The following is a 15,403-nucleotide window of genomic DNA, read 5'->3' as shown; positions in this document are numbered from 1 at the left end:
CTAATAAAAACAATTGAAGCAGAAAAAGACAAAGTACTCAATTTTATTTTTTGGTTTGTTTATTGTATAGATCTAGGTTTATCACAAGCATGTTTGAAGCCATTTCCTGATGACTGTGTCACTACCTCTGCTGGTAGTTTATTCCAAGCATCAACTACCCTTTCAGTAAAATTATACTTTATAATATTAGTTTAAAACTTTCCTCCAGTTAGTTTGAGGTCGTGTCCCCGTGTTCTTCATTTTGGTTTTATATTGAAAAAAACTTCTCTTCTGATCCTTGTTCACCCCCTTAATGTATTTAAAGCGGGAGTTCACCCATAAAACAATTTTTCCCCTTAGATTCCTGCTTGTTTTGTCTAGGGGAATCGGCTAGTTGTTTTAAAATATGAGCCGTACTTACCGTTTTCGAGATGCATCTTCTTCCGTCGCTTCCGGGTATGGGTCTTCGGGAGCGGGCGTTCCTTCTTGATTGACAGTCTTCCGAGAGGCTTCCGACGGTCGCATCCATCGCGTCACTAGTAGCCGAAAGAAGCCGAACGTCGGTGCAGCTCTATACTGCGCCTGCGCACCGACGTTCGGCAAATCGGGACGCGATGGATGCGACCGTCGGAAGCATCTCGGAAGACTGTCAATCAAAATAGGAATGCCCATTCCCGCAGCCCATACCCAGAAGCGACGGAGAAGATGCATCTCGTAAACGGTAAGTACAGCTCATATTTTAAAACAACTAGCCGATTCCCCTAGACAAAACGAGCATCCATCTAAGGGGAAAAAGGGTCATGTGCGGGTGAACCCCCGCTTTAAAGGTTTAAGGCCGGCTTCACATATTCCCTGCATCCAATTTGTATGACATGGAGTCGGGTCACACGGGTCCAGGGAGGGTCCTGTGTGTGTTTGGGTTCAGGTGCAAAATCGGGCAAAAATTTGCATCTGAATCGGTGAACAGGCGCAAACCCAAAGCCGCACATATGTGAATCCGGCCTCAATCATGTCTCCCCTTTCCCTTCTTTCCTCCAGACTGTACATATTAAATTCCTGAAGTCGCTCTCGATATGTTTTATTTCCCAAATCTTTCACCATTTTTGTTTCCCGTCTCTGGACCATCTTATCGATATTTTACAGTCGGCATGTTTGCGAATGGTCAGGAGGAGGAGGAGTCACAGACTGCCCAGAATTTAAGATGGAGTCCCAGATGGTCCACAGTGACCTCCTGAGTGCCTTGTGAAGTCACCTGAGGGACGGGGGGGGGGGGGGGGATTTCACTGATTATGACAAGGAAGCCTCTTGTCCTCACAATAAACTAAACTGATCATCTCCACTAAAGACCAATTTATTCCGTTGAAATTTCCACCTAGGATTAACTATACCCCAGAGTTTGATTTGCATGAACCCCACCAGCAGATATCAGACTGAGATGGGCACATTTATCTCATGGCGTGGAGTTGTCCTTAAATCCCAAATTGGGGAACGGCAGTGGTCACCTTGATCTACAGAAAGCAGGTCCAAGCATTAGATTCCATTCATCTTCTTACCTTTAGTTCCCCTATGGCTCCTCGTCTGTTTAGCAGAGACCACCTGCACACATGCCGACTGTAAGGCCCCATACACACGAGAGGATTTATCCACTAATACGGTCCAGCGGACCGTTTCCGCGGATAAATCCTCTCGAGGATTTGTGCGGATTTCCATGCGATGGAGTGTACTCACCATCGCATTGAAATCCGCGCCAAAATCCTCTGGCGATGACGTGTCGCCGCGATTATGACGCGGCGACGTGCGCGACGCTGTCATATAAGGAATTCCACGCATGCGTCAAATCATTACGACGCATGCGGGGGATCCCTTCGGACGGATGGATCCGGTGAGTCTATACAGACCAGCGGATCCATCCGTTGGGATGAATTCCAGCGGAGAGATTTGTTTAGCATGTCAGCAAATATTTATCTGCTGGAATCCATCCCAGGGGAGAAATATCCGCGGAAAAAGATCCGCTGGAGTGTACACACCATAGGATTTATCCGCTGAAACCCATTCGCTGGGATTTTTCAGCGGATGGATTCTATCGTGTGTATGGGGCCTAAGGGGTGGGTGCAAGCTGAGTGGCTCACCCATGGGTGGTCTCAACTGAGTCACTCGGCTGTCACCCATGTTCTTTACAGCTCCCATGGACGGGGGAATGGAGGTTTTAAACTAGACTGGCACATTGCTCCCCCGGATGAGAACTACTCATTGCCAATGCCTACCAGCCCACAGCATTGCAGTAAGCCAATGTATCACTCCTCTAATGCAGACACAACCTCTGACCTTTCTATACAGCGACACTACGACTAGGAGAAATCAGCAATGACAGGGGAGCTCTCCACTCTTCTGTCACCAATCACACACCTGTACAAAGCACTCCCTCCCACTCCAAAGCCCTCACCCTAAGGACCCCTGGGGGGTTGTAGGATTGTCACATTAACCTCCTTGTAAAGCCAAGAAAAAATAAAATAAACATATATGTGACAAAATACTTTATTAAAAGAGCTTACATTGGTACAAAATATTTTTATATAACATAATAAATGATAAAATGACTTCCCGAACCAGAACAAAATACAAAAATATTTTAACATCCATCCGCCAACTTTTTATTTTTCAATAAATTCTAAGCCCTAAAGCAGGCCATACATTAAGCACCGTCCCCCGATTGGCTGGAAGCACCCTGCAAAAGAAAAGAAGGTGTAGGGGGTGATAATGTGGCTGGCGAATGAGGAAGATGAGATTTCAGAAGGATGAGAATTCACACCCAGTGTGGACCTGCTTTGCTGGAATATGAAAAAAAAAAAAGTGTATATATATATATATAATACACCCATGTGTATTGCAAAGGAGCAGCGTGTTTTGGCTGCGGGTGAGGGAATGTGTGCAGTTTACATTCTCCTATACTCCATAGCACACTCCATGCATCCTCATACTCTCCTATACTCCATAGCACACTCCATGCATCCTCATACTCTCCTATATTCCATAGCACACTCCATGCATCCTCACACTCTCCTATATTCCATAGCGCACTCCATGCATCCTCACACTCTTCTATACTCCATAGCACACTCCATGCATCCTTACACTCTCCTATACTCCATAGCGCACTCCATGCGTCCTCACACTCTCCTATACTCCATGCATCCTCACACTCTCCTATACTCCATACGTCTCCCATACACCACACTCCATGCATCCTTATACACTCTCCTATACACCATAGCACACTCCATGCATGCCCCATACACTGTCTTATACATTATAGTGCACTCCATGCATCCTCATACACTCTCCATGCATCCCCCATATCGCACCCCCATACACCACAGCGCACCAGTAGTAGTAGTAGTTTAAAGAGCAAAAATCTACAGATCATCAAATTAGAACTAAAAGGCCCATTTTTTTCTTCATTTTGGATAGAGTAAGGGAGGGTTATATAACCAGATTTTTTTCCCCCCATCTGTGAACCGTTTTGCTTCACTTCCTGTCACAGCCAAAACAGGAAGTGAGAGGAAATCCCTCCAAAGTAAGCGACTCCCTGGTTGTCACCAGAACTAGTGTCCCCATTGGATGATTTCCCCTATATTCTTGTTCTGGTGGCAGCCCCAATTTTTTTTATTATTTTTTTTTATTTCACCTTTGGTTTTAGTGATCATCTGGGCAAAAAGAGGGTGAATCTCTCCAACATGAGCACAGACAGCAATAAATACCTGACAGAGGTTTTAATCCCTCTCCTCTAGAGCTGCATGATTAATTGTTAGGAATCGAGATTGTGATTCCCCCTCCCCCCTCACGATCTTAAAGTGGAGGTCCGCCTAAGAAAAAAAAATATTAAAAGCCAGCAGATACAAATACTGCAGCTGCTGACTTTTAATAAATGGACACTTATATGACGTCCTGGGATTCCTGCAGTGTGGAGCGCGTGCGCTCGCCGCATCATTGGGGACCCGGTGCACGTGCCTGGCGGCTGCGATTGCTCATCACAGAGCCAGGGACGTTTATCAGGGAGAGAAGACTGAGGGTGTGTAACCGATCGGTCTCCTCCTTTTGTGAATCCCTTCCCCCACAGTAAGAATCACTCCCTAGGGAACAGATTAACCCCTTGATCACCCCCTAGTGTTAACCCCTTCCCTGCCAGTCACATTTATACAGTAACAAATGCATATTTATAGCACTGTTCGCTGTTTAAATGTGAATGGTCCCAAAATAGTGTCAAAAGTGTCCGCCGCAATATCGCAGTCCTGACAAAAATCGCAGATCGCCGCCATTACTGGTAAAATGACCAGTAATCAGTAAATCTATTCCCTATTTTGTAAGCGCTATAACTTTTGCGCAAACCAAACGCTTATTGCGATTTATTTTTTTCTTCCAAAAAATATGTAGAAGAATACGTATCGGCCTAAACTGACAAAAAAAAAGTGTTTTATTTTTTAAAATTGGATATTAATTAAAGCAAAAAGAAAAAATATTGTGTTTTTTATTTTCAAAATTGTCTTTATTTTTTGTTTATAGCGCAAAAAATAAAAACTGCAGAGGTGATCAAATTCCACCAAAAGAAAGCTCTATTTGAGGGGAAAAGGGATGTCAATTTTGTTTGGGAGCCACGTCGCAGGAAGGGGGTGAAAATGCCCGGTATTGAAGTGGTTAAAGGTTTAAGGCCAGATTTCACATATGAGGGGGATTCCCTGCATCCAATTTGCATGACATGCGAGGGGGACACGGGATGGAGGAGAGGGGGACACGGGATGGAGGAGAGGGACACGGGATGGAGGAGGAGGAGAGGGGGACACGGGATGGAGGAGGAGAGGGGGACACGGGATGGAGGAGGAGAGGGGGACACGGGATGGAGGAGGAGGAGGGACACGGGATGGAGGAGGAGAGGGGGACACGGGATGGAGGAGGAGAGGGACACGGGATGGAGGAGGAGGAGAGGGGGACACGGGATGGAGGAGGAGAGGGGGACACGGGATGGAGGAGGAGAGGGACACGGGATGGAGGAGGAGGGGGACACGGGATGGAGGAGGAGGAGAGGGGGACACGGGATGGAGGAGGAGAGGGGGACACGGGATGGAGGAGGAGAGGGACACGGGATGGAGGAGGAGGGGGACACGGGATGGAGGGGGGACACAGGATGGAGGGGGGACACGGGATGGAGGGGGGACACGGGATGGAGGAGGGGGACACGGGATGGAGGAGGAGGGGGGACACGGGATGGAGGAGGAGAGGGACACGGGATGGAGGAGGAGGGGGACACGGGATGGAGGAGGAGAGGGACACGGGATGGAGGAGGAGGAGGAGAGGGGGACACGGGATGGAGGAGGAGAGGGACACGGGATGGAGGAGGAGAGGGACACGGGATGGAGGAGGAGAGGGACACGGGATGGAGGAGGAGGGGGACACGGGATGGAGGAGGAGGGGGACACGGGATGGAGGAGGAGGAGGGGGGACACGGGATGGAGGAGGGGGGACATGGGATGGAGGACACGGGAGATAAGGATGGATGGAGATGGAGGAGATGAGATTACTGCTAATCTAATGACACTTACTATCTCTCTAATGAATGTAAGATGAAGCTGTGGGATGTAATCTCCGATGTATCCACTGGATGGCGCTGTGCTGGTTTTGTCAAACGAGCGGTGAGAAGAGAAGACTCCTTCCGCCTCGCTAACGTTTTGAAAATGGCGCCGATCGGCTGTTATGAGTCATCCGCCAACCCCCAATCACCAATCAAATGAACCGCGAGTCAACCGTCCTTTCCCGTGCGGGGCGCGCGCTGTACAGTATAGGAGAGGAGTATGGGGACATGGCGGGTCACATTACAGGGTCATCTGTATGGTTGTGGGGGGCATATATTGTAGGGTGCCCCTTATGATGGGAACAGATGGGGAATCCATATTGCAGGTTGTTGGGTACAGGTGCCAAAGGTAGAGGGAGTCACAATTTGCAGGTTGATAAGGTAAGGGGGGGGGGGGATGATTGTCACAGATTAGGGGGGTGCTCCTTACAAGATACATAAAGTGATGAGGGGACTTTACCGTTCTTCTTGATAGTCAGTAACGTAAAAATGTTTACTAAATTATATTCCTGTCTTTTGTAAAACGAATAAAAACGATTGAAGCAGAACAAGACCAAGTAGTACATCTTCTTTCTTTCTTTTTGGTTTGTTTATTGTCTGAGTATAGATCTAGGTTTGTCCCAAGCATGTTTGAAGCCATTTCCTGATGACTGTGTCACTACCTCTGCTGGTAGTTTATTCCAAGCATCAACTACCCTATAATATTAGTTTTGAAGTCTCCTCCAGTTAGTTTGAGGTCATGTCCCTGTGTTCTTGATTTTATATTGAAAAAAACTGCCCTTCTAAACCTTGTTTACCCCTTTGATGTATTTAACCGCTTCACACCCCGGCCCATAGTAATATGACGGCCGCAGGAACCTTTCGTCCCTCTGGGTGGCCGTTATATGACGTCCTGGGATTCCTGCAGTGTGGAGCGCGTGCGCTCGCCACATCACCGGGGACCCAGTGCGGCCGCGATGTCCGCCGGGCACCCGCGATTGCTCGCCACAGAGCCAGGGACGTTTATCAGGGAGAGGAGACTGAGGGTGTGTCCCTTGTACATAGGGACACCGATTGGTTTCCTCCTTTTTGTGAGTCCCCTCCCCCACAGTAAGAATCTCTCCCTAGGGAACACATTAACCCCTTGATTGCCCCCTAGTGTTAACCCCCTTCCATGCCAGTCTCATTTATACAGTAATCAGTGCATATTTATAGCACTGTTTGCTGTTTAAATTTGAATGGTCCCAAAATAGTGTCAAAAGTGTCCGCCGCAATATCGCAGTCTTGACAAAAATGGCAGATCGCCGCCATTACTGGTAAAAAAAAAAATATACAATATATCTCCACCTCCGCTCAGCATCATCCTCATCCCTCTCCACAATATATCTCCACCTCTGCCCAGCATCATCCTCATCCCTCTCCACAATATATCCCCACCTCCGCCCAGCGTCATCCTCATCCCTCTCCACAATATATCCCCACCTCCGCCCAGCGTCATCCTTATCCCTCTAAACAATATATCCCCACCTCCGCCCAGCGTCATCCTCATCCCTCTCCACAATATATCCCCACCTCCGCCCAGCGTCATCCTCATCCCTCTCCACATTATATCCCCAACTCCGCCCAGCGTCATCCTCATCCCTCTCCACAATATATCCCCACCTCCGCCCAGCATCATCCTCATCCCTCTCCACAATATATGCCCACCTCCGCCCAGCATCATCCTCATCCCTCTCCACATTGTATCCCCACCTCCATCCAGCATCATCCTCATTCCTCTGCACATTATATCCCCACCTCCGCCCAGCATCATTATTAAAATCACTGCTCCCGAAAAAACTGCAGTTTTTAAAACTTTTTTTTGCATTGATACATGTCCCCTGGGACAGGACCCGGGTCCCCAAACACTTTTTATGACAATAACTTGCATATTAGCCTTTAAAATGATCACTTTAGATTTCTCCCATAGACTTTTACAGGGTGTTCCGCAGCTTAATGTGCCGCAAACACCCCAAATTGTTCACCGAATAGGCGAACAGGTAATGTTTGAGTTGAACATGAGTTCGACTGGAACTCGAAGCTCATACTGATCACCAATGAAAGGGGTCCATTCACCACTGACACCAATGGATGTGGTCCATTAACCACTGATACCAATGGATGGGGTGCATTTACCAGTGACACCAATGGATGTGGTCCATTTACCACTGACACCACTTAATAGAGTCATTTACCACCGGCACCAATGAATGAAGTCCGTTCACCAGTAACACCAATAGAGGTGGTCCATTTACCGTTGACACCAATAAATGGGGTCCAATTACCAGTGACACCAATAAATGGGGTCCATTTACCAGTGACACCATTGGATGTGGTCAATTTACCAGTGACACCAATGAATGGGGTCCATTTACCACTTACACCTATAGATGTTTTAAAGTGACACCATTTAATGAGGTCCATTTACCCCTGATCACTAATTAATTGCAGGTCCATTTACCAGTCACACCAATGAATAGGGTCCATTTGGGGGCGTGGCTAGCTGCAGAACAAGCTGGCTGCACTGTGAGGGAGCTCCCTAATCACGGACATCCCTGAGCAACACACAAAGCAACTATAAAGCCCTGGAGACATACCTTGAATCTGGACAGCAGCAGGAACGCAGTGGACATGTCGGCCAAACGAAAAACCAGAGAGGGGCCCCGAAAACTGAGTGATTTCCTCGGTCCGTCCAGGACACAGGGGATTAAAGATGGCGCTGTCTCCTCCCCTCCTCATCTCAGCACAGAACACGACATAGCTGACTCAGTAGAGGAAGAGGTGACACACAGTGGACAGCAGTGGAATTGCACCCCTTATGCAGAAAATGAACTAACAAGCCCTCTTAAACAAAGAAGGAGAATTTCTTCTGATGAAGGTAATAATCACTCACTAGGTGATAAATATATATCAGACACAAATCCGTATGACGAGAAATTGAATGCAATTCCCACAGCGGGACAACCCATTTTGGATTCTACCATAAAAGATATGATAATTTCCCTTAGAGGCGCACTACAATATGACATGTTAAATTTCATGCAGAAATCTAAAAAGGAAATTGATGCGCTAGGAGAAAGAGTGGACTATGTAGAAAATAAAATGGGTGAATTCACATCTGCACACAATGAAATGGTCGATTCGCACTTTGAATTAGAAGATGAAGTTCAGCGCCTCAAAATGAAAATGGCGGATTTAGAAGATCGCGCCAGACGCAACAACGTGAAGTTCAGAGGCATACCCGAAAATGTTAAACCACCAGAACTGAAACGCTTTATTAAGGATATGATTAAAAAATTCATTCCATCAATCCCTCAACAGGAGCTAGAAATAGACAGAGCTCACAGGCTACCTAAACCGCCTCACATCTCAGAAAAATTGCCAAGAGACGTTATAGCCAGAATACACTTCTATGAAGTGAAAGATCAACTAATGCAATTCGCAAGACGAAATTCCCCACTACCTGACCCATACACAGGTATCATCTTGTATGCAGATCTTTCCCAAGCAACGATCTTAGCACGCAAAAACCTTAACTCAATTACCAAGATCCTACGGAATCACAGCATGATTTACAAATGGGGATTCCCTACAAAAATACTCGTAGACCATAAAGGCACCTCATACTCGATCAACAGTTTGGAGCAAGGTCTGAAAATCTTACGCTCATGGGGCATACTACCAAAAGATGACATCAACATATCAGATAAATCCGCACCTGGAAAAATGTCTCAAGACTGGCAGAAGAGTCACAGATGAACCCTCTATACATGGTAAAATAATAATATGCCCTGTATATAGTGACATGCTGCAATGTCTGGAGCTGAAAACCCCTCTAAAGTTATATGTCCAGGCTTTTCTCTCTTTGAAGATCAGGGATCCAAATAACTAATTTACCCCGTATTATTTCCCTGTACCCCCTGGAAATTAGTACAAGTTCAATGTACACTAGAGTTGCCCTGCAACTCTTTCATTTTTTCTTCTACTTTCTTCTGTTTGTGTTACAAGACTATGTTTTACTTTTTAGTTTCTTTAAAATCACTTATACTGAATACTTGGTCCAACACCGCCATCTACTGGCAGGAAAATATATCTACATCAAAACCATTACCTTTACAAACTATCTGTATAAAACATATTTGACTACCTACAGCAAATGCACAAGTAACTACAATGAATCTTAAACTCTTTTCGCTGAATGTGAAAGGACTTAACAGTCCTTACAAAAGAAGAGCTCTGTGGACGGATGCCCTAAAATATGATTGTGACATCATGTGCATCCAGGAGACCCATTTCGCATTAAACAAAACTCCCAAATTCAACCATCATAAATTTCCTCATATCTTCACATCCAGCTGCAAAAAAAAGAAAAAAGGAGTGATAACAGCAATTAAGGACACTATCTCTTTCAAGCAGATCAACCTAATAACCGACAATCAAGGCAGATACATAATTTTGGTGGCCTCAATAGACAATGTAATCTACACAATTGTAAACATCTATGCTCCCAATAAAAATCCTCACCAATTTATACGGAAGGTTCTCAAGAAAACAAGAAAAATACAGGAAGGAACTCTTATACTCTGCGGTGATTTCAATGCACCCATGGACCCCGTTTTGGACACCTCCAAGGAAGGAACTATCTCCAGAAAAGGTTTATCTCCCATCTTTACCTCGGAAGACATGTATGACACATGGAGATGCCTGCACACAACAGAAAGGGACTTCACTTTTTTTTCACAGGTTCACAAATCCTATTCTAGATTAGACCACTTCATTGTCGACAAGCTTCTCCTGCCAAAGATTGTCAAAGCTGACATCCACAATATAACCTGGTCCGATCACGCACCAATCACACTTGAAATCAACCAAGGGCTATCTTGCTCCAATAGCTACATATGGAGGAATAACACCTATATTCTTTCGCAGGAGAATCACTTGTTGGCTCTGAAAAAAAACTTGGAAGAATTTTTTTGCAATTAATGATAAAGAACCGATAAATAGCACTACTCTATGGTGTACACATAAAGCCTATGTTAGAGGCCTCCTTATACAGACAGCAACAAGAGAAAAAAAAAAGAAAACCAATACGATAAATAATATCTTAAAAGAAATAACCAAATTAGAAGAATTACACAAAAAACAATCCCAAGATATTAACCTAGATCGCCGACTTACTCAACTAAGATCTGATTTGAGAGCCATTCTGATATCAGATCAAGACAAAATTTTAAAAAGAATGAAAATGAACTACTACTCCCAGAACAACAAAGCAGGAAAACTACTAGCCTCCCAACTCCGCCAACGCCAAATAAAGAATAAAATCCATAAACTAGCACACCACACCTCCGGTAAAGTAGTAATCAACCCTCAAGAAATAGCAGATACATTTGCACAATATTATGAGTCACTATACAATCTAAAAGAGGAGAGCAATACACCCCAACCTAACCTGGAAAATATAGCAAAATTCCTAGATAATATAAAACTACCCAATATTGACCCTATAGACTTAGAACAATTGAATAAACCAATATCACCTGAAGAAACCCTTAAAGTAATCAAAGAATTGCCCAAAAACAAAACACCAGGAGCTGACGGCCTATCAGCGGAATATTACATAGCCTTTAAAGAAACTCTAGTTCCATATCTAACTAACATGTTTAACCATCTAGCTAACTCTAAACCTTTTCCCAAAGAACTATTGGAAGCAATAATAATAACAATTCCGAAACAAGGCAAAGACCCCTCATCCCCTCTCAATTATAGACCAATTTCATTATTAAATTCTGACCTAAAAATTTATGCAAAAATCCTGGCCAACAGATTGATAAACATTACCCCCTACCTAATAGGACCAGACCAAGTAGGATTTACTAAGGGGAGACAAGCACCAGACAGCACTAGAAGAGTCCTTAACTTAATTGACCAAATTCACACTGATCGAACTCCCTCCGTACTTTTAGCATTAGATGCTGAAAAGGCATTCGACAGAATGCACTGGGCCTACATCTCCAAAACTCTAGCCAAATTCGGATTTCATGGATTTATCCATTCGGCAATTATGGCACTATATTCTCAACCTACGGCCAAAGTATTCACATCAGGTGTAATCTCTAAAACGTTCTCCCTTACTAACGGAACCAGACAGGGTTGCCCATTATCCCCATTAATTTTCTCACTAGCAATAGAACCACTTGCAGAGTATATACGATCAACCCCCGACATCAAAGGTATAACTATAGGACGATATGAACATAAAGTAGGGCTATTCGCAGACGATATTATACTCACATTATCTAACCCTACTTCTTCCCTGCCAGAAGCTCACAAATTATTAGAAAGATTTGGTGAGGTGTCGTATTACAAAATAAATCAAAACAAGTGTTATGCTCTCCCTATGAACATCCCTATGATGCTAATTAATACTTTACGCAAAGAAAATAACTTCAACTGGGACAACTCCACAATAAGCTATCTGGGAATACAACTCTCCTACCCACCAACCAAAATATACGAAGTTAATTTTCCCAACCTTTTAGAAGTAGTCAACAAAGACCTACAAAATATACAAAAAACACAGCTTTCCTGGGTGGGGAAAATAGCCGCATTTAAAATGCAAACCCTCCCTAAAATATTATACTATTTTAGATGCTTACCCATCCCAATCCCTGCCAAATTTTTCATACAACTGAATACAAAACTTAAAAAATGCATATGGAATGGGAAAAAACCCAGAGTGGCATTCTCCATTTTAACAACCAGAAAATCTTTAGGAGGGATGAACCTACCTGACATCAAAAACTACTACTATGCAACCCTATTAGATCAGATGAGATATTGGTTCAACAATAGGGAAGATAAACTATGGCTAAACATAGAAAAACAAGTCACAAAAAGACATGATCTGTATGCCCTAGCAATAGCTTACGCTATACTTCCAAAGATTAACATTCCCAACTTACTTAGTATCAGATCCACATTAATAGCTTGGAAACATATACTTTCAAAAACTAAAAATATCCAAAATAAAATAAAATTGATGATACCGACAGGTGCACTCAACTATTGTAGAATACGTCTAATTGTAGATGAATGGGTTAAGGAAGGTTTTCATCTTTACGCAAATCTACCCTTACAATACAAAGAGATCACTCTAACCAAACTGAGGAAACACCCCAGACTAAAAGAGTTTAATCCGACTGACCCTGTAGAAATCCCCTTAATTATATGGCAATTTTTCACCCGCCAAAATCAACAAATGATAAAGGGAATATCTCTCTTTTACGATCTACTATCTACCCACCCATTTGACAACAAAAACGCACACATGATTAAGTGGGAGAAAGATTTAAAGCAAGAATTTACCTGGGACCAATGGAAAAAAGCAATCCATATAGCTAGCAAGTCATCAGCATGTATTGAACACTGGGACAATGCACAAAAAATAATAAATAGATGGTACCTGACCCCATATAAGTTAGCGAAAATCTATCCCTCAACGTCTAATGAGTGTTGGAGATGCAACGATCAGATAGGAAACCTTTTACACATATTATGGAGCTGTAAAAATCTACATAGCTTCTGGAATTCAATTACTTCCTTTATAGCAGATCTCACAGGCATCCTAAATAAACTAAACCCAGCCACAGCTTTACTAGGTATCAATCTGGATATCTATCCTAAAGAATATAGAACAATTGTATTCCACACACTAGTAGCAGCAAGACTCACTATAACCAGCCTGTGGAAATCCAAAGACGCACCCAACTTATCGACAGTTATAGCTAGAATCAATATTCAGGCCCAATACGAATTAATGCTGGCTTATAAAAATTATTCCATTACTACGTTCAGAAAGAAATGGTTAGCTTGGATCACCCATCCTAGAGCATCCAAATACTTAAAAGAGTGTAATATTTAATCTATTGTCAAGTTTGAAACACGTCAAAGTCAGATATATGCTTACCCCAGCTGTAAAGTATTATCCTGGACCTACTTTATTGATCTGTGTAGCAAGTTTTGTTAAGTTCATTTAATTTCTGTATATATGTGTATATATACATATATGTATATGTATATATATGCATACATTTTCTGTTTCTTTATGATTTTCTAGACACAAATAGTTAACTCAATTGGAGGCCTAGCCATGCCTACAGATTGAACCCGATAGGGGTAGGCTGGTACAGGCTACCAAGCACTGTATTGTTATAAGAACAATCTCATGAACCAAGGTAACTCGGTTGGTTACTAAGGATTAATGTGACAATTTTAATCTGTACTGTTAAGTAAATACTTTCAATAAAAATCTATTGTTTAAAAAAAAAAAAAAAAAAAAAAAGAATAGGGTCCATTTGCCAGTCACACCAATAAATAAGACCTCCCATGTGATGGGGGAATTTATACTGACCTCCAACATGCAGCAGAATGTATAGAGATCTGTAGGGTGTCATTCACACAGGTGTTGGGTCTGTATTTAGTAAATGGGGCGTCTGTGCAATCAGGGCGAATGTCTGTCTATGCAGCCGCTGAGCCCCCAAATACTGACACGGGCTGTTAAATCACAGGGAGATGGGCAGTAATATCAGGGGACGCAACCATAGAGGAAGGAGATACCGTGGACATGAGGGGAAGTCATGTTGGGGCCACATGATGACACAGAGATGATCCGCGGGGCCCCTGTACAGAATGACTCTGCATCAGTGTGGCCCCTGTACAGAATGACTCTGCATCAGTATGGCCCCTGTACAGAATGACTCTGCATCAGTGTGGCCCCTGTACCGGATGACTCTGCATCAGTGTGGCCCCTGTACAGAATGACTCTGCATCAGTATGGCCCCTGTACAGAATGACTCTGCATCAGTGTGGCCCCTATACAGGATGACTCTGCATCAGTGTGGCCCCTGTACAGGATGACTCTGCATCAGGGTGGCCCCTGTACAGGATGACTCTGCATCAGTGTGGCCCCTGTACAGGATGACTCTGCATCAGTGTGGCCCCTGTACAGGATGACTCTGCATCAGTGTGGCCCCTGTACAGGATGACTCTGCATCAGTGTGGCCCCTGTACAGGATGACTCTGCATCAGTGTGGCCCCTGTACAGGATGACTCTGCATCAGTGTGGCCCCTGTACAGGATGACTCTGCATCAGTGTGGCCCCTGTACAGGATGACTCTGCATCAGTGTGGCCCCTGTACAGGATGACTCTGCTGAACGGTTGTTTCCCTGATAAACATCACCATCACTCGTCTTTTCTCATTGTGCCGTGCCATTATCCATAGCAACCCGTATCATTATCCATATCAACCCATGTCATTATCCATAGCAACCCATATCATTATCCATAGCAACCTGTGTCATTACCAATAGCAACCTGTATCATTATCTATAGCAAAACTTATCATTATCCATAGCGACCTGTGTCATTATCTATAGCAACCTGTGTCAATATCCATATCAACCCTTGTCATTACCCATAGCAACCTGTATCATTATCCATAGCAACCTGTGTCATTACCCATAGCAACCTGTATCATTATCTATAGCAACCCTTGTTATTAGCCATAGCAACCCATGTAATTTTCCATAGCGACTCTTATTATCCATAGCAACCTGTATCATTATTGCGGTAATATGTGACATAAAAAATGGTAATATCATGTTTGTGATTATTTTATACATGTCTGCAAAAAAATTGCAAAAACAAAAGAGAACGGGTCCTGTAGGGGGCGGAGCTCCAGTGTGCAGCCAGCTACCCAGGAAACATGTGTCCTCCACTCC

The sequence above is a fragment of the Rana temporaria genome, chromosome 11, assembly GCF_905171775.1.
Source record: "Rana temporaria chromosome 11, aRanTem1.1, whole genome shotgun sequence".
Classification (NCBI taxonomy): Eukaryota; Metazoa; Chordata; class Amphibia; order Anura; family Ranidae; genus Rana; species Rana temporaria.
Note: the sequence above shows the minus strand (reverse complement) of the source record.